At 37.6% G+C, this 26256-nt stretch overlaps 1 protein-coding gene across 2 annotated transcripts in view; it reads right to left on the bottom strand.

Annotated features, from left to right (window-relative positions):
• TSPAN8 (tetraspanin 8) overlaps window positions 1-26256 on the bottom strand; it is a 273586-nt gene that overhangs the window by 194271 nt on the left and 53059 nt on the right. The window contains exon 3 of one of the 2 annotated variants that reach the window (XM_082419083.1): window positions 8522-15051. The gene's annotated coding sequence lies outside the window, so the exon portion shown is untranslated. Of the gene's footprint in view, window positions 15052-26256 lie in introns of those variants that run through there. The other variant, XM_082419082.1, reaches the window with a different exon arrangement.

The following is a 26256-nucleotide window of genomic DNA, read 5'->3' as shown; positions in this document are numbered from 1 at the left end:
TTCAACTACATGTGCAATTATCCCTATTCGACAGATTAAGAGAGGTTAAGTGATTTGCCTAATATCACAGAGCCACCAATTAACTGAAAAACTTTCAGCCCAAGTTTATCCATCACTGAAGTCTGGACTCTTTCTACTGCATCATGCTGTCTCCCAACCACATCACTTTATTTATTTCTTTTAATATCTTTGTTGGAGTATAATTGCTTTACAATGTTGTGTTAGTTTCTGCTGTACAACAAAGTGAATCAGCTATAAGTATACATATATCCCCATATCCCCTCCCTCTTGCATCTCTCTCCCACCCTCCCTATCCCACCCCTCTAGGTGGTCACAAAGCACCGAGCTGATCTCCCTGTGCTATGCAGCTGCTTCCCACTAGCTATCTATTTTACATTTGGTAGTGTATATATGTCCATGCCACTCTCTCACTTCATTCCAGCTTCCTCTTCCCCCTGCCATGTCCTCAAGTCCAGTCTCTACATCTGCATCTTTATTCCTGCCCTACCACTAGTTTCATCAGTACCGTTTTTTTTAGATTCCATATATGTGCGTTAGCATACGGTATTTGTTTTTCTCTTTCTGACTTACTTCACTCTGTATGACAGACTCTAGGTCCATCCACCTCACTACAAATAACTCAATTTCGTTCCTTTTTGTGGCTGAGTAATATTCCATTGTATATATGTGCCACATCTTCTTTATCCATTCGTCTGTCAATGGACACTTAGGTTGCTTCCATGTCCTGGTTATTGTAAATAGGGCTGCAATGAACACTGGGGTGCATGTATCTTTTTTAATTATGGTTTTCTCAGGGTATATGCCCAGGAGTGGGATTGCTGGGTCGTATGGTAGTTCTATTTTTAGTTTTGTAAGGAACTTCCATACTGTTCTCCATAGTGGCTGTATCCGTTTACATTCCTACCAACAGTGCAAGAGGGTTCCCTTTTCTCCAGCCACATCACTCTAAATGAGAGGTGTGTGAGATGCAGTAAGAAGGGTTGAAAGCACAGTGGCCCAGATCAATTTCCCATTCACAAACCCCAACTTTTGTTAACATGGCTCAGCCTCTGTTTTCAATTTCTTGTGTCCTGAGCTTTTGGTTTTTCCTTTAAGGCTATTTCTCAACCCCAAAACGCCAGGTATTTAGTATATGAATTTTCTCTGTGTGTGTTTCTGTCTTTTTGTCCGAACATCCTATTTTAAAGGAAGATGGTATTTTATAATTAAAAGTTAAAATAAAAGAACATGAACTTTAGAGTCTGAGAACTGCATTTTAATCCCAGCTCTGCTATTTACTCGCTATGCATCTCAGAAAAATGGCTTAACCTCTTGTAGCCTCTTTTTTATCATCTGTGTATGGGAGTAATAATAGTCACCTCATATGGTTGTTGTGAGGTTCCCATGAGATAACCCACATTAAGCACACAGCACAGTGGGCATTCCATATATCCTCAGTCCAACGATCTCACTCTTTTCTAAAAAACTCCCTGATGGTTCTGCTCATGCAACCATTCCATTGTCATCAAAGCAAATCACAGTCAGTAAGTGAATAATTTGCCTTCCCAGACTGCGTCACAACTCCTTTACAATATACCTATTCTGACTCACAATACACATACACATTCCAGAAGCGATATCTAGCCTCTCTAGGTCTTTATCATCATGCCTCTTACCCGGATCCTAGACATAATGTAAAACCCATCTTGAATGGTTAGAACATCTAAGCCACACTCTCTTTTCCTGGGAAGATGAGGGCTCCTCACTTCCTCTTTGTTCAGCCCTGATGCTCAAGACAAAGCATCCCATCACACCCAAAGGATCTGGGTCTTCAGAGGAACAGAAATTATTCCTGCTCAGAAAAATAGGCTGGATTCTCCTGAATTAAATATTTAGAATCCCATATGGAGACTTAAACCCACACTCTGATTTCCAGCAAGGGACACACCCCCTCAATCACAATCACTGTTTGGGTAGGGAAATGTTTGCCACATTTTATTTTGGACTTTGAAATACAATAATTCATATCTATTTAACACTTACTATGTGCCAGACACTCTAAGTGTTTTTCTGCATTGTGTTATTAAGCCTCATGAGAAACCTAGTTAGTTATTATAATAATCCCAATTTTATAAAAGAAGGAAAACAGTGTCAAAGAAAGTATCCTTCCCCCTGATTCTAGGAGGAATGGAAAGTTGGGGCCACCCTAGTCATCAGCTCAACCAGATTGAACAGGGAGCTGAAGGACGTAAGAACTAGAGGGAACCACCAATAAGAATAAGCTTATAAGAAGAGGAAGGAGAAAAAAAAAAAAACCTTTTCATATTGTGAAAGGAAAATCCAAATAGAGCTGGTATTGCTAAGAGAGCTCTCTAAAAAGGAACCTGGAGGCCATAGAGGAAGTGTGACTTATGCACATCTCAGCCTGGATGGAATCTGAATTTTTGAGCACTTATTGTCCTAACGAAGACATCCAGAACATCAGCCAGAAACTCAAGATACTTATCAGACCCTTACCCTAAAATAACTTGTCACAGCCTATCTATTATCAGACCCTTTACCTAAAACAACTCATAACAGCCTATCCCTTAAGGAGAAGTATTTCCTTTCTTGTGTCAGGGTACAGCCTTGTGGCCTTTGCCTTTACAAGCTCCTGACTCTTTCTCTTTCCCGGAACACTCTTTCAGTTTTATCCAAATCTGTGTCTCCCAAATCGCAATTCTTAAGACCCCAAATAAAGCTCTTTGTTCTTTGCAGCCTCTATATTGATTATTGTTCAACAGTGCTTATATACATCAGCTTATATTTGCACTTTTCAACTACCTATTAAGCAGTATTGATTTTACTATGGAGATATTTTCTAGGAAAGTAATGGAGTTTCCCAAAATTCCAGTTCCGTTTTTATGTAGAAGAAGAAAATGGAGACAGTTATACAATACATTTAGTCAATCGGGATATTTGATTTTGTTAAAAACAAGAACAAAACAAAAAACCTCTGAAGACAAACCAAAGGCAGGAAGCTAACTTAAAGTGACACAGCAAGGAATTCACTAGGCCAAGATTAAAGGCCAAAGTCCTGAAACCAGATAGTCTGCCTAATTCACCAAGCTCGATCTTTTTAAATAAATTTACTCTGCTGGGATGTTATTCCTTTCTCTCTCTAGGGCTTCTACTGAGTATTGACTAGATTTTTCCTGGATCAAGTGAAGTCATTTGCTTGAACTGGTCACCCCTATTTACTAAAAATCAGACAATTTATATGTTTTACCAAGTTTGATATCATAAGTCAAATTATGAAAAAGTAAAGCTAATTTAATTGAAGAAAATGAGATCTTGCATTCTTTGATGATTCAGTGAAGTTGAATTGTTCATTATCTCACTTTCTCTCCCAACCCAAAGCATCGCATTGAGGTCATTTATCCAAGCCATTTTAAAATCAATTGTTAGGCTTTTTTTTTTTTTTAATATCTTTATTGGAGTATAATTGCTTTACAGTGGTGTGTTAGTTTCTGCTTTATAACAAAGTGAATCAGCTCTACATATACATATATCCCCATATCTCTTCCCTCTTGAGTCTCCCTCCTTCCCACCCTCCTTATCCCACCCCAGGCATTTTGCATATACAGTAAGCTTAGCCTCCATCAGTGACATAAGTCAGGAATATCTTTAGCCCCGATTTCCTAGAGCTGGGAGAACCCCAGTGTTCCTCCTCCTCTAGTAGAGCAATGCAGTGAAAAGCTAGTCGCTTCCTCTGTACCCTTGCAGGGTTGTCAGCCTTCAATAGATGCACAGTCATGGCAGCATGGAGTTGGTGATGGATTCACCTTCGTAGGCAGACAAGAAATTCAGTAATGTCCACATCCTCCCTGGTGACCCTTCTACTTTACAGCCCAAAATTAGAAGCAGGCTTTCTCCATGTGGTTCAAGGTTACAGGGGCAATACTGGAGATTCTTAAACTAGCAGTTTAGTGATACAGAGGCAGCACTATGCCCCTGTCCCTTAATTTTGTCTTACAGAATGAGAATCTTGATTTTTCCCTACTAAAATATCTTCCAAGGGGATAGTGATCTGACTGTGACATCAGCCACTCCCACTGAGCAGAAAGGCTGTCTTAGAAGCGCTAAGACTGGTCGCAGTCTCTTTTCCATCTGCCATTACTTTTCCTCAACACTTCTTTCTCAGTTTAACCTGCAAAGACACTATAAGCCCATCACTGGAAAGGGATATGCTTTAAGTTATTTGTTCTGCCATGTTGCAAATTTTGCATTGATTAAGTCACACGCTTTCAACCTCTCACCCTTATCACCAGCACCGTTAACGTGCAGCACAGTTCACTGGCCTTGATAGTTAAGTCTGTGTTCATAGTCTAGATGGTAATACCTAGAGGAAACGTAACTGTCCCTTATGAGGATCAATAATATGGTCTTGGACTTGTTAACATGCTGTTATAACTATTCGAGCTAGCCAGGAAAAGATATTTCTTATCCAATTAAAAACTTTTTTAGTACCTATGTACTATATGTATGGCACAGTAATTTAAAAAAAATATACAGCCCTGGTGTTTTTGTGTCTTGTCTTTACTTTCCCCATCCTAGATTTACTGCTTTAGAAAGAACCTAGTCCTGAGTCAGCAAACATTTTCTGAGAAAGTCAGATAGTAAGTATTTTAGGCAAGGACCATACAGCCCCTCTGTCACCACTACTCACTCTGCCATTGTAACGTGAAAGCAGTCCTGATCAATATGTAAACAAATGAATGTGTCTGTGTCTCAATAAAACTTTATTTACCAAAACAGGTGACAGGCCAGATGTAGCCATAGTTTGATGATCATGATCTAAACCAAAAGGTTGATGAGGGCAAGAAATGATCTCTTTTTGTGTCCCTAGCACCTAGCACACTGTGGATATTCAAGTCTGTTAACTAAATGAATAAAAACAAATTTCAAAGGACCAAGAAACTATCCTAGATTAATCATAATAGCAAATGTATAGTGTTTCACACCTGTCAGTGTGGAACAAAGTAACTTGTCAGTAGAGAAACATTTGCTGAATAACTGAAACTCCATTTTATTTCGCACCCATGATTAATCTCTGTCTTTTATTCTTGACTTATGCACTGGATTATCTTTTGGGAATTTACTCTTGGTTCAAAACATCATTAGAAGATGCATTAGGGCTTCCCTGGTGGCACAGTGGTTAAGAATCTGCCTGCCAGTGCAGCAGACACGGGTTTGAGCCCTGGTCCGGGAAGATCCCACGTGCCGCGGAACAACTAAGCCTGTGTGCCACAACTACTGAGCCCGTGCACCTAGAGCCCGTGCTCCGCAACAAGAGAAGCCAACGCAATGAGAAGCCCACGCACCACAACGAAGAGTAGCCCTCACTCACCGCAACTAGAGAAAGCCTGTGCACAGCAACTAAGACCCAACGCAGCCAAAAATAAATAAAAATAATAAATTAATTTTTTTAAAAAAGGTGCATAAACTTGGTCTGTGGCCTTGCATATATTTGCTCCTTTAAAAAGTGCTCCAAGTAGAAACAGTCAAATTGAAGAGCTGCTTCTTTTTCGTGTGTTCCCATTCACATGTTGTTTTAATTTTTCAGCTTCATCAGGCAGGTAGGCTGCCATCTGGTTGATTCTTGACAGTTCTCAGTGGTTTTAGCTAAAACTTTGGCAGTTGATTTTTTTTTGTTTGTTTGTAATGAAGGCAGCCAGTGTTTTGACAAAATTCAACCCTCTGTCCCTAGAGAAATTATTCAGTTTTTAGAACTTGTTTTCAGACCAACTTTTCCCAGAAAGGCTTCATATCTTCCCTCTCTTTCAGGAATTCTCCCTTTTTGCAGTCAACTGTCACAGCTGATAGGTTACTGGCTATAAAAAGAGTTTTTAACTTTCCGTACAAAGTAAACAAGGTGACATTGCAAATAAGCCTTATGAATCGATAAGCATACTATTTTTTAAGGCATTTGCACAATATCCCCTATCATAAGATGCTCGGGTGGCAAAATAAAGGAAAATAGAATTATAATCACCCAAAATAAATGATTTGTCCTCTGGTTAAATAGAGAAATGTCAGTATTAAGGTTTATAACAAAAATTCATCATAAGAAGAGACCTGTATAGTTTCTCTTTTTTCTGCTTAGCTCTATTGAGTTAGGGTTGACAAATAAAAATTGCATATATTTAAGGTCTACAACATGATAATTTGATATACGTATACACTGTGAAATGATTACCACTATCAAGCTCATTAACATGTCCATCAACTCACACAGTTGCCCTATTTTTGTGTGTGGTCAGGACCCTTAAGACCTACTCTCAGCAAAATTCATGTATATAATACATGATTATTTACTATAGCCACCACGCTGTACGTTAGAGCTCCAGAACTTACTCATTTTTTTTTCATGGAAAGGCATTTTATTTTAAATATATTGTAGTAGTGTGTACATGTCAATCCCAAACTCCCAATCTATCCCTCCCCCCAACTCTTCCCCACTGGTAACCATAAGTTCCTTCTCTAAGTCTGTGAGTCTATTTCTGGAGAACTCATTCATCTTACAACTGGAAGTTTGTACACTTGACCAACATCTCCCCATTTCCTCTACCCCCAGCTCCTGGTAACCACTATTCTGCTGTGTCTATGAGTTCAACATTTTTAGGTTCCACTGGCAGAGGCCTATATAGTTTCTCAACCAAAACAAATCTCAATATTCAGGATAGAAAAAAATATACCTGACTTCCATTCCTTTTTCTGATCTATTTTTTCAAAAAAGTCTTACTATAATGTCTTTCTTTTCTTCAAAAAATTGTATCTAGAGGCTTCAGAAAATTAGCACTGGGAAAACTAGCACTGCCCTAAAAAAAAAAAAAAAAAGTTTGTAGCTACCTTATCCTATACTGGAGCCCATATACGCCTGGTTATTGAAATTATCTGGTCAGTCTTTAAAGCATACAGAGGACTGGGCCCCACTAAAGGGTCTGGCTGAGGACTCTCTTAGTTTTGATTGGGGTACTCTTCAGATGGTCCTCACGGCATTTCAGATTCGGGAACCCCTGCACCAGAAGACTCTCCCAGCAAGACTGCTGCATCTAGTCGACACTTTAATGATGATTCAAGAGGCCCCAGATTCCTTTTCTCAGCAGTGAGTAGATTTTATTTTCATCCTTTTGATCTTCACCAAAAATTAGGTGCCAGCCACAAAATCCTATTTACTCTTACAGTAAGCCCAGCATCTGTCTTAACAACCACAGACCCTCTTTCATTTTGTAGCTATTCCAATCTTTGAAAACAGAGGCTGATGTTCACACACAGAAGTGTACTTTTCATAAAGCCACAAAATAAAGTGACTGTTTCTAGTTCTGACTGAAGAAAAACCATGTGTCAGTTTAGATATCTTCTACCCTGATTACACACATCAGTATGTGAAAATATTTACAGAAGCTAAGTATGGAATTCAACGCAACAATGTGGAATTCCACCCACCACACTTGTGAAATTCAGACACACAGCACCAATGATTAAAATACAGAAAAACAACAACAACAAATATTTGCTGAGTGTCTATATGTGCCAGGCAATGGACAGATAAACAAAAACTTTCATTAAAAAAAACAGCGTTTTAGTGACTTCAGTGCCATGATTGATGAATTCCTTCATTAATATTTTCCAGCAAGTATTTAAGTTTCCCCAAAGAAATGATGTTTCAACAAAGAAAATTATTTAGATGTGGTAACAATTGGTTTTTCTTTCCTGTATTGCTGAGATTTTAAAGATTTTTTTTTTGGCTGATTCAACAAAACTGTTGACTTGGGTTCATAGTGTATATAGCTGATCTTATATTCTTTTGATAGTTTGATCAAGTGTCCAAAAATGATACGTTTCTTTTCTCTATGGAAAGTTTAGCATGGGCTCTTGTCTTTCAGAGCCTCCAGGCTTAGCTTATGGCAGAATTTATATATTAAGAGAGCTCAGTTAGAAACTTAATGCAACTTTTCTGAAGCGAAGTTAAGGCTGAAACTAAGACAGCAGCAGTAAAAGGGGCAGCGAGGCAGTGGAGAAGAGAAAGCGTATCAAGTGTGTCTCCAGGATTGTTTCTAGTTGGCAACCTGGAAGAATTGTGATACTATATCTACCAAGATGGGAAATACATAAGGAGCAGCTCTAGTGATGCAGAGGGGGAGAAATGATGACATCAATCATAAATACATTGCATGTGCAATGCCCACAGGACCAAGTACTTTCAGGTAAGCTATTGGCTTGGTAGAAGAAAATAACACCCCTAGCTGAATTCTCAAGAGTAAGGGCCAAACAAGGTAGGTACAATGCTCTAAAGGATTATGTACCAGCTATCTGTTTGCCACAAGGATGCTGCACAACATAACAAACAACTACATAATTCAATGGCTTTAAATAATAAGCAATTATTTAGTTCTAGATTCTGCTGGTGATTGAATGGTTCTTCTGGTCCCAGGGTGATTGAATGGTTCTTCTGGTCCCAGCTTTTGTAGTCAGGTACCAGCTGTCTTGGCTGGGTTTAAAGTTTTGGCTGTGACAACTGGGCTGACTCAGCACTGCCCAGCATAATCTCTCATCCACCAACAGGCTCATTCTCAAGACAGTGGCAAGGTTCAGCCAGGGAGCGTGAAAGCTCACAAGGCCTATTGAGGCCTGGCTCGGAACTGGGCACAGCTTCACCTCTGCACATTCTACCAGCCAGAGCAAGTCAAAGGCCAACTCAGATTCTAGGAGTAGAGAAATAGACTCTACCTTTTAATGGGAAGAAATTCAAAGTCACATGGCAATGGGTACAAATCAGGGAGGGGTGGAAAATTGGGGCCATTTCTGTAATCAATGTATCATAGATCAGAATCAGATTTTTCTGATACAGTCTGTTTCCTCATCTTAGGAAAGGAGAATCAGAGATGCATAAAATTTTAGAGCTGAAAGGGAATTGAGTGATTACACTCTCAAATCCTTTCATTTACTCTATGTGGAAGCACAAGGAGGTTTGCTCACTTATGATCAAATAGCTAAAGAGTTACAAAGCCAAGATAAAAAGATAGATTTTCTGGAACTGTGCCCTTCCATCTCACCATGCCCTTAGTTCCCTGGAGTGTTCAGCCTCTTTAAATAATGTGGTAGTAGAAACTTTCTCATCAGGATGCACTTTTTTTTCAGAACAATATTTGGAAATGTGTAGTGTTTTAATACAAATAGTGAAATCTTCATTTTCAGAAAATATTATGAACACAAAGCAACTGTTTACAAATGACTCTATCCATCATTATCCATCATTAAGAAATATAAACATAATAGTGATTAAATACAATGCCTAAACACTATTGAAAGAAAACTATATAAATGGGTTTATTGTGATTTATAAGTTTGACTCTGTGCCACTTGAATTAATAATTTCTAAAAGAGTAGAACATAAACCATGCTAATCACTTATTTAAGGTTTCTCAAAACACTTCCTGATCCATAAAAGGTACTCTCATGCTATTTGGTTTTTCCAGGGTTTTTTTTCTTTACTAGTAATTAAGGAATTCTTAGTTAGGAGTAAAATTTAAGTTAATACATGGCTGACTTCTCGTGCATAGAAAACTAACTTAAGAATATAGAATTTTAGTCTTTTCTATTTGAAGTACACTTTACTATATTTCATAATCAGCTTTGATAAACAGGGCTTGATGTGAATGAAATATGTTTAGAGTAGCTTTTTTAAAACTAAAAATGTGAAAATAACTAAATAATTAAACAGTAAATTCAGGGAAATTGTTAAATAAATTCTGGATCTTCCATACCAAAAAAAAAAATCAAATCAGTGACAAGTGAAAATGCTTTAAAGATAATGTTACAATCAAAAAGAAAGAATAAAAGAAAGAAAGAGAAAGAGAAAATGTTTACATAGAACACAATTCCAATTTTTTAAATATGTACAATAAAAATACTGAAAAGACCTATAACAAAATATGAAGTGTTTTCTTCCTTTTGGTGAAAACACTCTAAGTGATTTATATTTTTTTCTTTATACTTTTATGTATTTTTAAATCAAATCAAAATAAGTAAAAAATTACATTATTTAAAAGGTTAGTAATTGAAAAACAAGAAAAGAAACTAAGTCACAATATTAAAGTGATTGCAAATGTTTAAAATGCAACCTTTTGAAGATAATATATGAGTAGAATAAATACTAGACAAAACATTTTAAATGAATATCATATTTTTTAGTCCTCCTGCATTCATAATGAGTCTCGAAACCATAAAATTAGAATGCACAATCTAACAATCCCATCTCACAGATAAGAACTTGATTCATGCCCAGAAAGGTTAAGTGACTGATTTATCCAATAATATATAGCCAGTCTACTTTAGAATCAAGACTCACAATATAGCCATCCTCTATTTTATCATTTTGCCTCTCTAAATATACTAAAAAAGTTAATAAATTAAAATGCTGAGATTTAACATATAGTGTAGTACCATGTTTTTCAAATATGTGATTGTCTTGTTCATCTTCTCTCATTTATGAGTTCATCTCTAGAAAGAGTAGTAGCTGTTTTATCTTAAAACATTCTCACATTTTCAGATTTGCATATGGGTAAGACTTCTGATATATTTTAAATTTTTATTATTTTATTATCTTGATCTCATTTCAGATATTTCTGCTCTTGATAACAAATCACAATTTTCTTCAATGATCTTAGTTTAGGAAGAGAAAGTAATACAGAAAGTAAAAATTGAAACATCTATTCCTTACTTACTAGTAAGTAAAAGACAGTAAGCACCACAGGCCAAGTCTTGTCATTAGTGAATTTCTAGCCTATTGAGATAAAAAGATGCATATGACATGGTGCCTGATTTCAAAGAGCTTATAGTAGAGTAGAGACAGACAGATACACAAGCAACTAAGCAATACAGGGTTGTAGTTACTATAGAAATGTCTTTACAAGTTTAAAAGAGGGATTAATTATTTCTACCTTGGGGCATATGAGGTAAGGTTGTCAGGAAATGCTCTGTAAAGTCAAACTTGAGCTGAAAATTCTTCAATAAATTTCAAGTTATTAAAAAAAAAAATCTAGCAACCAAGTTTGATGACTTTACCATTCAAATGACTGCCCTATGTATTAAGAAGACAGCAAGAGATATTTCTTAGAAGATGATTTCCCTCAAAACAACATTCAATCATCTTATCTGATATACACAATTTTATAAACATATATGCTTCTGAATTGAAAAGAATGTGATCAGCCCTAGATTAAGAGTTATTGTGGGTACAAAAATTTATGAGACACATTGCCAGCCTGTGAAAGACATGCAATATTATTATAGAGTCAGTATATGAACACATGGGAATCAGACAGTGTATTAGTTAGAGAAATACTAGCATATATAATACACACAAATACCAGCAATACTATAACGAATATACCCCAAAATTCTGCTGGCCTAACCCAATAAAAGTCTATTTCGTATTCATGTAAGAGTCTATTGTGCATGTTCCTTGTTTGAAGGTGGCTTCTCTCCATTTGATGATTATATAATATCGCTGCATTGGCATACGTTTTCTGTGGCTAAGTAGCCTGTGGGGGGCCTTAAACTGCCACTAGCCCCTCCCTCAAGCACATGAATTAGATAACAGCCCAAAGAGTTGCAAGTAGATGTAAGTTCCCGATATGCTCCCCCAACCAACTTGTGATAAGCATTCTCACCGACTCTTGGTTTGAACTGACTGATCTGGTCTTAGCCAAGGAATCCCAAACTGCTCTACCCAGAGACCCTAATAAAGGCATGTGCCCCAAGTTCTGCTGTCTCTCTTCTTGTACTCTTTCTTGGCCTCCTCACAAGGTCCTTGAGGCATACCATGTACCTCCTCCAGGACCTCTGAGTAACAAGCTTCTCTATTTCAATTCCCTTGTGGCCTTTTGTTGAATCAGAGCTCATTATCCAACACCCCAGACTCTATGTAGCAAAGGTTAATTCTTAAAAATCACAACAACAACGATGCAGCGATACAGGCTCTTTCCACCTTGTTTCTCTGTCACTTGCTGGAAGTCTTGTAGTCCTCTGATGCTAGCTGGTGGATGGGGAAAGACAGAATAAAGAAGGTATGCCACTTCTTAACCTCCTTAGTCCAGAAGTGAAATAACTCACCTTCCCTATTACCCACTGGTGGGAACAATGACATAGCGCCACCGACACCTGGAGGGCTGGCTAGGCAGCTGCTTCCCAGCAACAACTCAACACTAGAGAGGGTGGAGCACAGATCTCTGGGGGACACCTGGCCATTCCTGCCATAGATTTCATTTGTGGATGGGGAGGGGAATTGGCTTTTTTTTTCCTACCACATTTAAAAAATATCTGATTGCGGATCTTATCTATGATTCTCTCTGAGTGTTAAACTTGTTCTTCACAAATACTTCTCTTCAAATCTTAGATTTCCTACCAAAATGTGTATGCTTTTGAAACTAGAATCCCTTCAAGCCATCAATTCAAATAAATTATGTTTACATTTTGTTTCTTAGAACTGCTTCATAGTTGACACCTCCTTGTGTGAAACCATTTTGGCACATGAATAAATTGACACTCTTTGGGGGGCTTATTCATTCATTCAACAAACATTCATGGAACATCTACCATGTTCTAGGACACGCAATACTCAGGAAACAAAGACAAGAGAAGATCTCCAGGATGGCTAGAGAGAGAAGCTGAATTCTGTAATTAAACTGAGATTCTAGGGAGTAACTAAAACAATATATTTTTAAAAACCTGTTGCAAATTTTTAGATTTGAGGCCCAAAACCAGGAAATTACTTAGACTATCCAACATGGACAAGCAAAAGCTGTATGACAAAGAGGGGCAGAGAGTGAGGCTGGCCCTGGGAAAGAAAAAGGCAGACTTCACAGTTATTCCAGATGTAGATTTAACAAGATTCTATGATCAAAATGATGACTCAAAGGTATCAAGATGGAAAACTGGGTGGGTGACGGTGCTCTTAATGGAACTGGAGGAGCCCCACAAATGACAGAGTTTTAAAAGAGAATATAAGTTTCATTAGAGTGTGTTGAGTTTGAAATAACTGTAGATATCTATGTAAAAATTCATCTGGATATGAGGGAAGTTATCCATGCACAAGCAATTAAATGCAGTCTAAATTCAGGTCTTACTCTATTTTTTGAGTTTTCTTAAATTAGTGTGCAGGGGAAAAAAAGAAAAGAAAGAAAAGGGAAAAAGAAAAGACAAACAAAGGTAGATAATATCATTGTGTCTTTATAATATTAGATTTGGCAAGATTTAGTCCTCTTTTTCAGAGGTCTTAACTGCATTTTGCACATCAGCACAATTTTTTTTATAACAAAATCACCTGGCCTGGTCTTAGTTCAAACACTGAAGCTTCATCAGACATTTTGAAACACTTACCAAAAGCCATCCTGTCTTTTAGGAACAACCTACTCTTTAAAACTAAACCAAACAAAACAAAGGTGCCAGCTTAAAGCAAACCTGGATTCATTTTAGGTTTGGTATGAAAACTGTAATGCAGCGGTTCTGCTCTATTTCATGTCCTGGAATTTACACTCTGACTTCAACTGTGCATTGTTTTCAGTTATTCAAACCCATATACCAGGATCAAAATTCAAGGTGGGGAAGGAAGTAGCCTATATTAATGACATTTTTTTTAAAGAGCGTAATTTAAACTTTTCTTAACTTACACAGTCACGTTTGCATTGGTTTATTTTGTAATCATTCATAACAGCAATAAACACCCATGTGGAGCTTACAATGCTGGCCACTGTTCTAACGCTTCACACATATTAACTCATGGAAACTTCACAACAGCCCCTGAGGTGAGGCCTCTAATAATCACCACGTTAAAGATGAAGAAACTGAGGCACAGAAAGGTTAAGTAATTTGCAAAGGGTTCCACCGCGGGCGAGTGGCAGAGGTGGAATTTAAAGCCCGGCGGTCTGGCTTTGGAACCCGTTCTCACAACTCTTCTGCTGTATTGTCTGTCCACTTTACAAACAGTATTTCTCTTTTACCATCTCTTGTATTTGAAGATTTGCTCTGAGACCCCTGGGGCGTAGGTACAAAACCCTTTCTTCACGTTGTTTTGTTCATCCAAACTGCCCTTGCCAACTAATCCAGATGCCAACCAGTAGTCTCCACGATCCCTTTCCTTTTCCAATCATCGAATTAAAAAAGAGTGACTGCTGAGAGTTAATAGAACTCTGCTGGGGAGGAAGTGTGGAAGATAATGGAGAGCAGAGAAGACTCCACCTCACAGCTGTTTCCTTCCTTCTTTCGTGTAGCGCTAAGGAGTTAATGACTGCCTGTCAGAGGAAGGTAAAGAGGAGAGGCAGGCTGGGCAGTCACCACGCTGGCAGCTTCATGCTGAGAATATATAATTATCACCTTTCACAGAGAGAAATCGGGCTCAGAGTGGATAAATAACTTGCCCAAGATAAAGGAGTCAGAATTTAAACCCAGCTCTAACTCCAAAGCCCAGGCATGTTCTTTCCACACCGTGAAGAAGCAAGCTCAGACGGGAGAGGACAATTCCCCTGATGATATCTGTACATTTCACTGGGTCTTAACAGTTCCTCTATAAAAATGACATATTGAGTAATTTTCAACATTGGTTCCTGGGTTGGTATTGTAACCGAAAGTGGGGTCCGGCGGCTCGCCGCTCAAAAGCTAATAAAGAGGCAAGGTTAGTGGAAAGGAAAGTTTGCTTTATTTTGGATGCCAGGAACCGGTGCGGGGCGGAGGGGGGACTTCTGTCCAAAGGCCGACTCCCCCCAGCTGACCGTCAGTGGGCAAGAGCTGTTATAGGTGGAGGGAGGGGCTACGTGCAGAAACGATAGTTGGCTCTGACAGTCATCTTGAAATTGGTCATCGGTGGTCTGACCAGCGTCATCTTGATTATTTTAAGTACAGTTAATCTTCAGCTCCGGGTCGGTTTTTTCCCATTTCCTTGAGGCCAGTTCTCAGAATTGTGGCATCTTATGACAGTCTGGTCGTCATGTAGTTAACTTCGTCCACCTGCTGGGGATTTCAGTATCTATAAGACAGCTCACAGGATATGGCTCAGAATATTACCTATAGCCCTTGAGAAGGAACTAAAGGTCCTTGACTATGCTTACTGACTAAACTATTATTGTTTTGTCCTGTTTGACTGCTTTTCTTTGCTTCTGCATTTTCTCACTTCTCTGATTAAACTTATTCTTTGGCTAAAGTTTTTCCACAGAAAAAAGGCAGCCTGAGGACATGGGGGGCAAGGACCTGCTCTGCTTCAGTATTACTACTAAATACTTAGTATGCATTATTGCAATTCATAGCTTGCAAAATATTGAGAAGTGGCTTTATGAAGTAATCTCTAGGGAACATAAAGTAAGCAAACATTAGGATAGTGATATAGCAATAATAGTCACGTTTTATTAACTGCCTATGTTGACCTGGAATTCTTTTTTTTAATTGTCTCTCAATTAAATGAATCTATGTACTTGCTTGACCGATATTTTCATTTAAAATAGTTACTTAAAATTTGAAATACCTATGCTTATTTTCTCCAGATTAATATAAATGGGTCTTTCCAACTCTTTGCTGGAAACACTTCTTAAGAAAAAACAAGCAAATAAAAGGCATCAATTTTTAAATTTAGCAAAAGGTCTGCATAGGGTTGTTGCGAAAATAAATGGAATAATCTGTTTAAAGAGCATTTAGGAGATGTCTCATGGGTTATAAATGACCAATAAGTGGTAGAGATTCTTATTAGAAAACACCACAAAATTAAAATATTAAAAAATTCAGAGCTCTACTGACCACCAAATTTATTGCTTCTTAAAATGTTTTCATAATATTTTAACCAATTTAAATTATGTTTTAACTACTTTATGTAAATAGCACACTAACAGTACTTTTCCATTTATTTTTATACACAAATAATAAAGTATTTTTCAAATATTTTTATTGAATATATAAAATAAATGTTTTTTATTTGTCATTGGTACACAAAAGTGATAGCAAACAATTCCAACTGGTCTTCTTCAGAATAATATATCCTCACTTTCTGCATTTTTAAAAAATATTTGCAGAGATTCCAAAGACATCTTTCTATTGCTTTCTCCTGTTCTCCAAGGCTATTAATATTTAGAAAATGCTGGTTTTAAAAGTAAGGTTCTGAACATATTTGTAAGCAAACTTATCCTTGTAATGCAATCATTAGAATCACAAGAATTACAGTGACCACACACATGCATCAAAACCATTGTGGTTTGTGGGCTGTCAAAATCACTCTTGAAGAGAAGAGAAGGAAACAAGATTCTGTTGCATTTGTGACCTCTAGAGGCCAACATGAATGTGATATATTTTATTCATTCAACAGTGCCTCAAAGTACAATCTTCAAGAGTTTAAGATTTATAGGCTTTAGAAAATAGAGCAAATTCAAGAGAAGAGAGGTTCCATTTTAGGTGGATATGTTGCCTTGAACTAACAACCACAAACCACAAATTGAAGCTTTAAATAATAATTTGAAAAAGCCTCAGACTCTTGGAGAACCTTCATGGAAAATGAAAACCTTGCCTACTTCATGGTGGAGCTGTCCAGACTAATTACTTATTGTGAGTAATCATCATATTGAGGATGAACATGGTAAAATGCACCCATTGGACTTTGGAGGCAAAACTGGATTCTAGTATTTGCTAGTTATATGATCTGGAAAAATCATTAACCTCTGAGTCTCAATGTCCTTATTTGTAAATTAAGTAGTCATAATAAAACCTGCCTTACAGTGATGCTTATAGATTAAATGAGGGAACATATATTTGGAATATATCTTTAAAACTGCCAGGTACTAAATCTGTAACACAAATTTCATCATGATTTTATCACTATTTGTTCAGATGCTTCCTTTTGTCTCTAAATGATAATACTTTTTTCACCACAGTGATAAAACCGAAACAAAATATTAGTCTGATAAAGACTTCTTTACAGGGCTTCTCTGGTGGCCCAGAGGTTAAGAATCTGCCTGCCATTGCAGGGAACACGGGTTCGAGCCCTGGTCCGGGAAGATCCCATATGCCGCGGAGCAACTAAGCCCGTGTGCCACAACTACCGAGCCTGTGCTCTACAGCCCGCGAGTCACAACTACTGAGCCCATGTGCCACAACTACTGAAGCCCACGTGCTTAGAGCCCATGCTCCGCAGCAAGAGAAGCCACCACAATGAAAAGCCCGTGCAGCACAACGAAGAGTAGCCCCTGCTCGGCGCAAGTAGAGAAAGCCAGTGCGCAGCAGTGAAGACCCAGCGCAGACAAAAATAAATAAATTTTTTAAAAAGACTTCTTTACATTAAAAAAAAGTTTGAAGTAGGGCTCGCTGCATTCTCCATATGTTGTGTTACTTACACAAAAGTCCTAATAACTCAGAATAGAATTAAGCATGGAGCAGCAGTGAGTTACCTGCCCTGTTAGATTTATTTCCCTTTGTCTTAAAGATGGTAATAATGGTATAAACTATGAAATGTTAGGGCATTTCTTCACTTCTCAACATGTTCAGAAGTGGTACCCACCCATTTCCCCACACACTCTGCCATTGTGTTCAGGAGCTTTCTTCAAGGGCTAAATCTTCCAAGCCGGTTCCTTTCACAGTTGGAGAGAAGTCTGAATTGTTGCATTTTGGCATGTTTGTGTAGTCCACCTACCATATAGAAAATGTCGAATTGACAGTAGCTAAGTCCCCTGGTCCCTTATTTAGTCCCATGAAGCATAAGTCTAGTCGTTGATCCTTTACTGTGAACCTTCTTCCATCCCACAGAACACTACAAGAGGAATTCACTTGACTATTATAATTATGTAGTCTCTAATCTCAATGCCACTCCCAAACCCTTACTTATTAGCTCTCTCTCATGCCTCACAACTCTTTGTTAAATCTTCACTATCTACCTTAAACCTCAAACCTGCTCTACTAAAATCTCTCTTCTGCTGTTCTCACCAACTAATTTCTACATTTAACTTACAGAGAAAATCAGTGCCTTAAGACAGGAACTCCTAAACTTCCTACCATCTACTTAGCAGTACATCTATATTCACAACCATTATTCCATCCTTCCCTCCCATTTCAGTGAATTAGGTTATCTTCTGCTTGAACTGAGCCTAATTTTCACACCATGCTCTAGATCTATCTAAGTTCAGTCACAATTCAGTTCAACTACAAGGGAAGGAAATACACAAAATGTATTTCCCTTTTGTAAAAATTAAGACCTTACATAAGCAAATCAGGGCTAATATAATACCTCCACAATCATCAGAGATATGGTTCCTTTTGACATGTGTCTCCATTATTCTCAACACACGGCTTCCACCTCATGGTCCAAGATAACCACTGAGCTCCAGCCAATGTGTATGCATTCCAGTCAACAAACAATGCATCGGCTTCCCTCTTGTTGGCCAGAACTTAATCATAAGGCCCACATAGCTGCAAGAGAAGCTAGGAAATTTATTCTTAATATGAACAATTAGATGAACATAGCTAAAAATCAACAGAAGCACAGAGAAGAAGAATGGATACTGAGGGGGAAGTAACAGTGTCAACCACAGTCCTCTCCTGCCTTCTCGTGTTCTTCAGTATATTCATGTTTTCTCTCTCCTGTATCTTTTCATTTTCCCTCTAGTGCATCTTCCTCTTAGCCCTTCACACATCTCCCTAAACCCTGTCTCTCTCTCTAACTACTGCTCTACTTCTCTCCTTCTCCTCACTACCAAGATTTTTGAAGATTTTATTGTCTTTACTTACTTGCAGCATTCACTTCTCAGCCCCCTGCAACCTGACTTTGGCCCCCATTGTGGGTTAATTGTGTCCCCCCAAAAAGATATGTTGAAATCCTAACCCCCAGTACCTGTAAATATGACCTCATTTGGACATAGGGTTTTTGCAGATGAGATTAAGTTAAGATGTGGTCATACTGGATTAGAGTGGGCCCTAAATCCAATAACTGGTGTCCTTATAAGAAGGCCATATGGAAGCATAGCAACACTGAGGCACACCTACAGAACACAATGTGAGAATGGAAGCAGGGATTGGAGTGATATATCAACAAGCCAAGGAACACCGAGGATTGCTGACAACCACCAACAGCTAGGAAGAGGCAAGGAAGGATCCTCCGCTCCAGTCTGCACGGCCCTGCTGACACTCTGATTTCAGACCTCTAGCTTCTAGACTTCTGATTTATTCTCTACAGTGAGAGAATAAAGTTCTGTTATTTTAAGTCACTGAGTCTGTGGTACTTTGTTATGGCAGCCTTAGCAAATTAATACAGCTCCCAGCCACTGCACTGAAACAATGTCATAATGGGCTCTTTGTAATCCAGAGGGCAATTTTTAAGACTCTTTAAATTTGATGTCTCGCTATAGCATTTGGCAAAATTTTTTACTCCCTGCCATTGAAATCCTCCTGCTCTTGACTTTTGGGCACCACTCTCTACGGGTTTCTTCATAGCTCTTAGGCTCCTCTATCTCAGCCTTCCCTTCTAAATTTTCTTTGTTTCATACCCTAAATATTCCTGTTACCTACTTCCAATTTAATATGTTAACTGAGCCAAGATACATTTAATTCCCCCCATCCTGCTCCCAAATTCCCAGTGAAATGAATAGATCAATATAACATTTTAAAAATCTATTTCATTTATGTATTCAGCAAATATCACGTTTCAAACACTGTGCCAGGATGGGAGATACAGAGATAGATGAAGAGGCAGACTAAGTATCTGACCTCACGGAGCTTTCATCCTTGTGGGGATGGATAATAAATAACCGAAGAAATACATAAGACAATTACAAGTGTGATACACAGCATAAAGGAGACAAACAGGATGATGAGATAGAGCAGGTGTAAGAGAATTTTTTCTGTTGAAGGGCCAGACAGTAAATGTTTTAGGCTTTGCAGACCAAATGGCCTCTGTTGCAACGACTCAACTCTGCTATCGCAGCACAAAAGGAGCTACAGGCGAAACGTACATGAATGGTGTGACTGTGTTCCAATAAAATGTCATTTACAAAACCAGGCAGTGTGCCAGAGTTAGCCTGTGGACTGTAGTTTGCCAACCCTTGAGAGGGAGAAAAATTGCGATAGATCATTTTTGATAAAAGGGTCAATGATGGTCTCTCTGAAGAGGTGGCATTAGAATTGAAACCTGAAAGGGACAAGGCGCCAAACCTCCTTTCCTCCACCCACCAGCCTCTGAACTAGTAACGACAACAAACAAGTGTTTTATTCTTTTGTTAGCATCTAAAGGATTTGAATGGCAATCCACATAATCTACAAAATTCATAACTCCAAATGGTGGGGAAACATCAACCCCTGCATCCCCAGTGTGGGAATTTGCAAAAAAGATAAAGATCACTCAACTTAAGACATTATTTAGTAGTTTGAAAGAGGGTTAGGGATCTGAAGCACTAGGTAAACATTTCCCTCTAAACAGACTTTTGTGAAAGAAATGGGAGACAGCATTATAAATGTTTTACCTGTATTCCAAGCAAGAGTTGAAAATACACTGTATCTATGAAAAAGGAATAACCTAAAGTATATAAATATTGTTTTATTCATAATCATTATTACCATAAGATATCAATTTTTATATGAGGTTACTATAGAAAATTGAATCTGTAAATTTGTTTTTTTAAAGATGCAAAAATAAGAGATATGGAGAACAAATCCACAAAGTATAATTTGCTTATAATAGGAACTCTGTGTAGAAGTAGAACATATCAAGTAAATCATTGCTTTATCATAGAAATTAGAAATTATGGAACAAGTTTTCCTTATGAGAAGGTTTGTTTCTTCAGCCCAAATGGATTAATGAATGACAGGTCAAATTTATGTAGAAAGAAATAAACCTAGATATTTACTGATAAAATCAATGAATTTGAGGTCTTTAGGAAAAGAAAACTACATATACCCAGACCAGACAGGGAATGGGAGGTGAGAAGAGAAGAGAAAATGCACGAAGAGAAAAATGTTTAGAAACAGACATCTCCTCTACAACACTACATGCTTTGGATGCTTTTAAAGACAAAGACTGTGCTCCAAGGATTCTGAATTCATTCACATCTAAGGACAAAAAGTTTTATAAAGATTCAGGGGCTTCCCTGGTGGCGCAGTGGTTGAGAATCTGCCTGCCAATGCAGGGGACAAGGGTTCGAGCCCTGGTCTGGGAGGATCCCACATGCCGCGGAGCAGCTGGGCCCGTGAGCCACAATTACTGAGCCTGCGCATCTGGAGCCTGTGCTCCACAACAAGAGAGGCCGTGATAGTGAGAGGCCCGTGCACCGCGATGAAGAGATGGCCCCCACTTGCCACAAGTAGAGAAAGCCCTCGCACAGAAACGAAGACCCAACACAGCCATAAATAAATAAATAAATAAAGACTTTCTCTGTATTTCAGTGTCTTTAAAAAAAAAAAAAAAAAAGATTCAGGAAGTATATCAGTTCTGTGAAATAATTACGCTAAGAAGTATTCCAACCGAGACTTGAATCAAAGTATTTTAAGGATGGAAAAAGCATAACAAAAGCATAAATGAACAACTGTGATAAGTTTTGAAAGACAGCTGCAACATTATCTCCCTTCCCACAAACTCTTCAGTGATGTGGCCTTGCTGCTCCCTGGCAATGAGGTAGAATCTGTTTCTCCACAATCATGTCTCTGGGTTAGACCTGTGACTTCTGCAGCCAGTAGAACACTATAAACACGACACTATGCTCGGTCCAGACAAAGCCCTTAACTGACCTGGCAGCTTCTGCTTCCTTCCTCTGGGAGCTCTGAGTTGCCTGTAGGAAGGACCAGCAGTTCTGCTAGAGAGAGGGGCCGCAAAGAGGGGCATGAAGTGCCCCAGACATCTAGCCCAGCTGAGCCTTCAAATGACTCCAATCTCAGCCTCTATCTAACTGTAAACACATGAGAGACCTCAGGCGAGAACCACCCAAACCAGCCCCATCAGCCCAGAAAACTCTGAGAGGTAATAACAAATTGTTGTTTTTTAAGACACTAACTTTTGGAGTGGTTTGTTACATAGCAATAGATCCTGAAATGAAGTATAATGTGTTACCTAATTGTTGTTAATATTGCCATAAAACTGTTCAAAAGTAAAAAAATATATATCTTAAAAGATATGATACAGGATGCTAAAAAACATTAGTAATAATATTCTGGATCTAAAAATCCCAGATTCTTTTGACAAAACTCAAAAGTGGGATGAGATAGGAGAAGGAATGGAAAGTGTAATACATTCCTCAACTTATATGGAGGATGAAAATAGTTACTATTTCATTCTTTACATTGTTAGAGAAATTAATACACAATTTATTTTCAAAAGGAAAAAGGTTTATTGTGTTTCTGATTAAAAATCAGTAAATACTAGTTATAAAAGATTTACTTGATACAGAAAGGTATAAAGAAAAAAATAAACATTAGCAATCTCATTTTCCAGAGATACAAGCCATATCCATTTGGTCCATAATCTTATTTTGTATACATATATTAGCTAAAGATCCTCTTTAACATGACGTTAGATGGTATATTTAAAAATGGCTCCACAGATACTCCATTTCTATTTAAAGAAATTCTCAACTTGGTAGTACCTTTCTAAAGCATAATCATCCCCATAATTGCTACAGCTCTCAGAACTAAATGGTCTCTTCACTCTCCACCTTAGATAATCGGAGAGAGAGATGGCAAACTCTGTTACTATGTTTGAGAGTTTAGCAAACTCTCAAACTATGATAAATTACATTTGGTATGGCTTAAATGCTGCACAAGTCTAGAGCACTTTTACTGGGTACAATTCTATTTTGTACTAAATAGATCATTTTATGCCAGACAAGCTGATCTTGTTTGATAGTGATGTAGAAATGTACCTACGCTCATTGACATTCTAATTGGGCACGACCTTAAATTTAAGAACTACTCACTAGAACCATATGGAGATTCCTTAAAAAACTAAAAATGGAACTATCATATGACCCAGCAATCCCACTACTGGGCATATACCCTGAGAAAACCATAATTCAAAAAGACACATGCACCCCAATGTTCATTGCAGCACTATTTACAACAGCCAGGACGTGGAAGCAACCTAAATGTCCATCGACAGAGGAATGCATAAAAAAGATGTGGTACATATATACAATGGAATATTACTCAGCCATAAAAAGGAACAAAATTGGGTCATTTGTAGAGACATGGATGGACCTAGAGACTGTCATGCAGAGTGAAGTCAGAAAGAGAAAAACAAATTAATGCATATATGTGGAATCTGAAAAAATTGGTATAGACGATCTTATTTACAAAGCAGAAATAGAGACACAGACATAGAGAACAAATGTATAGAATACCAAGGAGGAAAGGGGGAATGGGATGAATTGGGAGATTGGGATTGACATATATACACTATTGATACTATGTATAAAATAGATAACTAATGAGAACCTACTGTATAGCACAGGGAGCTCTACTCAATGCTCTGTGGTGACCTAAATGAGAAGGAAATCCAAAAAAGAGGGGATATATGTATACATATAGCTGATTCACTTTGCTGTACAGTATAAACTAACACAATATTGTAAAGCAGCTATACTCCAATAAAAATTTTTTAAAAATTAAAAAAGAAGAACTATTCACTAAAATCACTGTTTCCCTAGTGTTTGCTATGGAATTCCAGTTCAATTAGATGTTCTAAGAGTAAAAGAAGTAGGTATTCAATAAGTTTAGAAAATTCTATCACAAACAATACTGAAAAGATTATTCTCATCCATGTCTCCTTGTTCCCCTGTGCAAGATTTCCTCTGGGGGGTATATCAAGTCACAGAAGTGTTATGGCAATGGGTTTGTACACATGCCATGTCCCTAAATCCTCCTTATGTCCCTAAATCTTCAGAATGGCTGCACAAACGTATACCCATCCAGCAGTGATGAAGGGTTCTTGATTCCCACAGCCTTGGTAGTACTTGATATTATCCAACTCTCTTTATCATTGCCATTCTCGTGTGCAAAGTTTTAATTTGCAGTTATCCAATCGAGCTTCTTTTCATTTGCTTTTTAGGTATTTTAGTTTTCCCCTTCTGTGAACTGTCACTTTATATTATGTTTTAATCCTTTATTGGTTGTTCACATCCCAAACATCTTCTCCCATTGTGTTGATAGTTTCTTACACAAAACATGAAATCGTTAATTTTCATGTCATCAATTACACCATTTTTTTATGGTCTGTGCTTTTTCTTTCACCTCATTTAAGAAATCCTTTCCCACTGTTTTTACAAAGACTTTCTCCAACATTACCTTATAATAGCTTTATAGTTTTGTCTTTTACTGTTCGATCTTTATTCCAATGGGAGATTATTTTTGTATGATGTTGTGGTGTGAGTTTTGGGGCTGTTTTTTCTCCAAATATTTTGTCAGTTTTCAAAATCCTGTTTCTCCCATTTCCTCAATGATCTACCAACAACTCATCAAGTTCCCATACACACATGAATTTGTCTTAGATCATATCCTATTCTTTATCTATTTGGCATTTCTAGAACCCGTATCACACTGAATTACTATAGCTTGATAACATGTATTAATATCTGGTAAGATATTCTCCACATTGTTCTTCTTTCTAAGAATTGGTTTGGCTGTGTGTGGATTTGTATGTGCACAATTCACTGCTGATGGGGTTTTTTATTTTTATGTGTTTTTTTTGATTTTGTTTTTGTTTCATTGAGATACAATTGACATACAACATTAGTTTTTCCTACTCCAGTCTACTTTTGTGTCCTTTAAAAAAGTTTTTAAATATTATTCATAACAACTTTTGCTTCTTTAAGTCAGTTCCTATATATTTTATTTATTTCCTTTTGACAATTGTAAATATCATATTATGGTCTACTACTTTTTCTAACTGGCTATTGGTGTAAAAGGATTCTATCGGTTTTTGCTTATTGATTTGTGCTCAAGCAACCATGCTGAACTCTCTTTTTAGCATTAATAGCTTGTCTGTTGATTCTCTTGAGTTTTCTATATAAATAATTAAATCATCTACACATATTGACAGTTTTGTCTCTTCCTTTCTAGTCTTATCCCTTATTTCTCTTACTTCTCATCTTTCATTGGTCAGGACATGCAGTCCTTTGTTGAACAGAAAGGGTCATAGCAGGCATCCTTGTTTGTTACTGACCTTAAAGGGAAGGCTTCTAAGGTTTCTCTGTTAAGTGTGATGTTTGAACATTTCTACCAGATCTGCTACTTAGGCAACACAATGTCTAATGGTGTTTTTATTAATAAAGAAATTGAAAACTTTATTTTGGGAGATAGAGTTTCTTGCCAATAGAACACTAAGCTCCAAACTAAACTAAAAATTTGAACACATTTTCCAACTTAAAATGGTTTTAATTGTGCTTTTACCTCCTGGGTTTTCTCATTTCCCTTTGCCAAATTTTGACCAGGGGGATAGAGAAACAGTATTATAGTCATCTGAAAAAGGGCTAAAATAATTTATGCTTTGAACTATAGATACACAAGTTCTATACCACTGTATACGAGGTGTGTAACTAGTGGAACTGGTTTTTACTATCACATATTAAGTTTTCACATTCATATTTTCAAGGAAGATCCACAACGACTGAGCCCACGAGCCACAACTACTGAGCCTGTGTGCCACAACTACTGAAGCCCGCGTGCCTAGAGCCCGTGCTCCGCAACAAGAAGCCACCGCAATGAGAAGCCTGCACACCACAACGAAGAGTAGCCCCTGCTCACCGCAACTAGAGAAAGTCCACGCGCAGCAACGAAGACCCAACACAGTCAAAAGTAAATAAATTAAATAAATAAATTTAAATAAATAAATTAAAATTCTGTATACATCATTTTTAAAGAGTTTTTAACAGGTAAATAAAGATAAATAAATGTTCACAGGTGGCCTTGAGCTTACCATTTTGGGTTCAGAAATCTGTGAGCTTGGAACTTATAAACCTGGAACTCAGAATATCTTTTCCAATTGTAATAATTTTCTAGTTTATTTTCTGGTTCCTTGCATATACATCATCTCCCACTTGAAATTATAAACCCTTAGAAATCAAGGTCCATGTCAAATTCCTTATATTTCCTCACAAGACCTAGCACACTCAACTATACTCTACTATAAAATACAGTATATTTTATAGTTGATGTCAGGTATCAACTATAAAAATAAGTGAATAGGTGAATTAATTAATAAACTAGCAA

This window comes from Balaenoptera physalus (assembly GCF_965194825.1).
Source record: "Balaenoptera physalus genome assembly, chromosome: 13".
NCBI lineage: Eukaryota > Metazoa > Chordata > Mammalia > Artiodactyla > Balaenopteridae > Balaenoptera > Balaenoptera physalus.
This window is presented reverse-complemented; position numbering and strand designations above follow the sequence as displayed.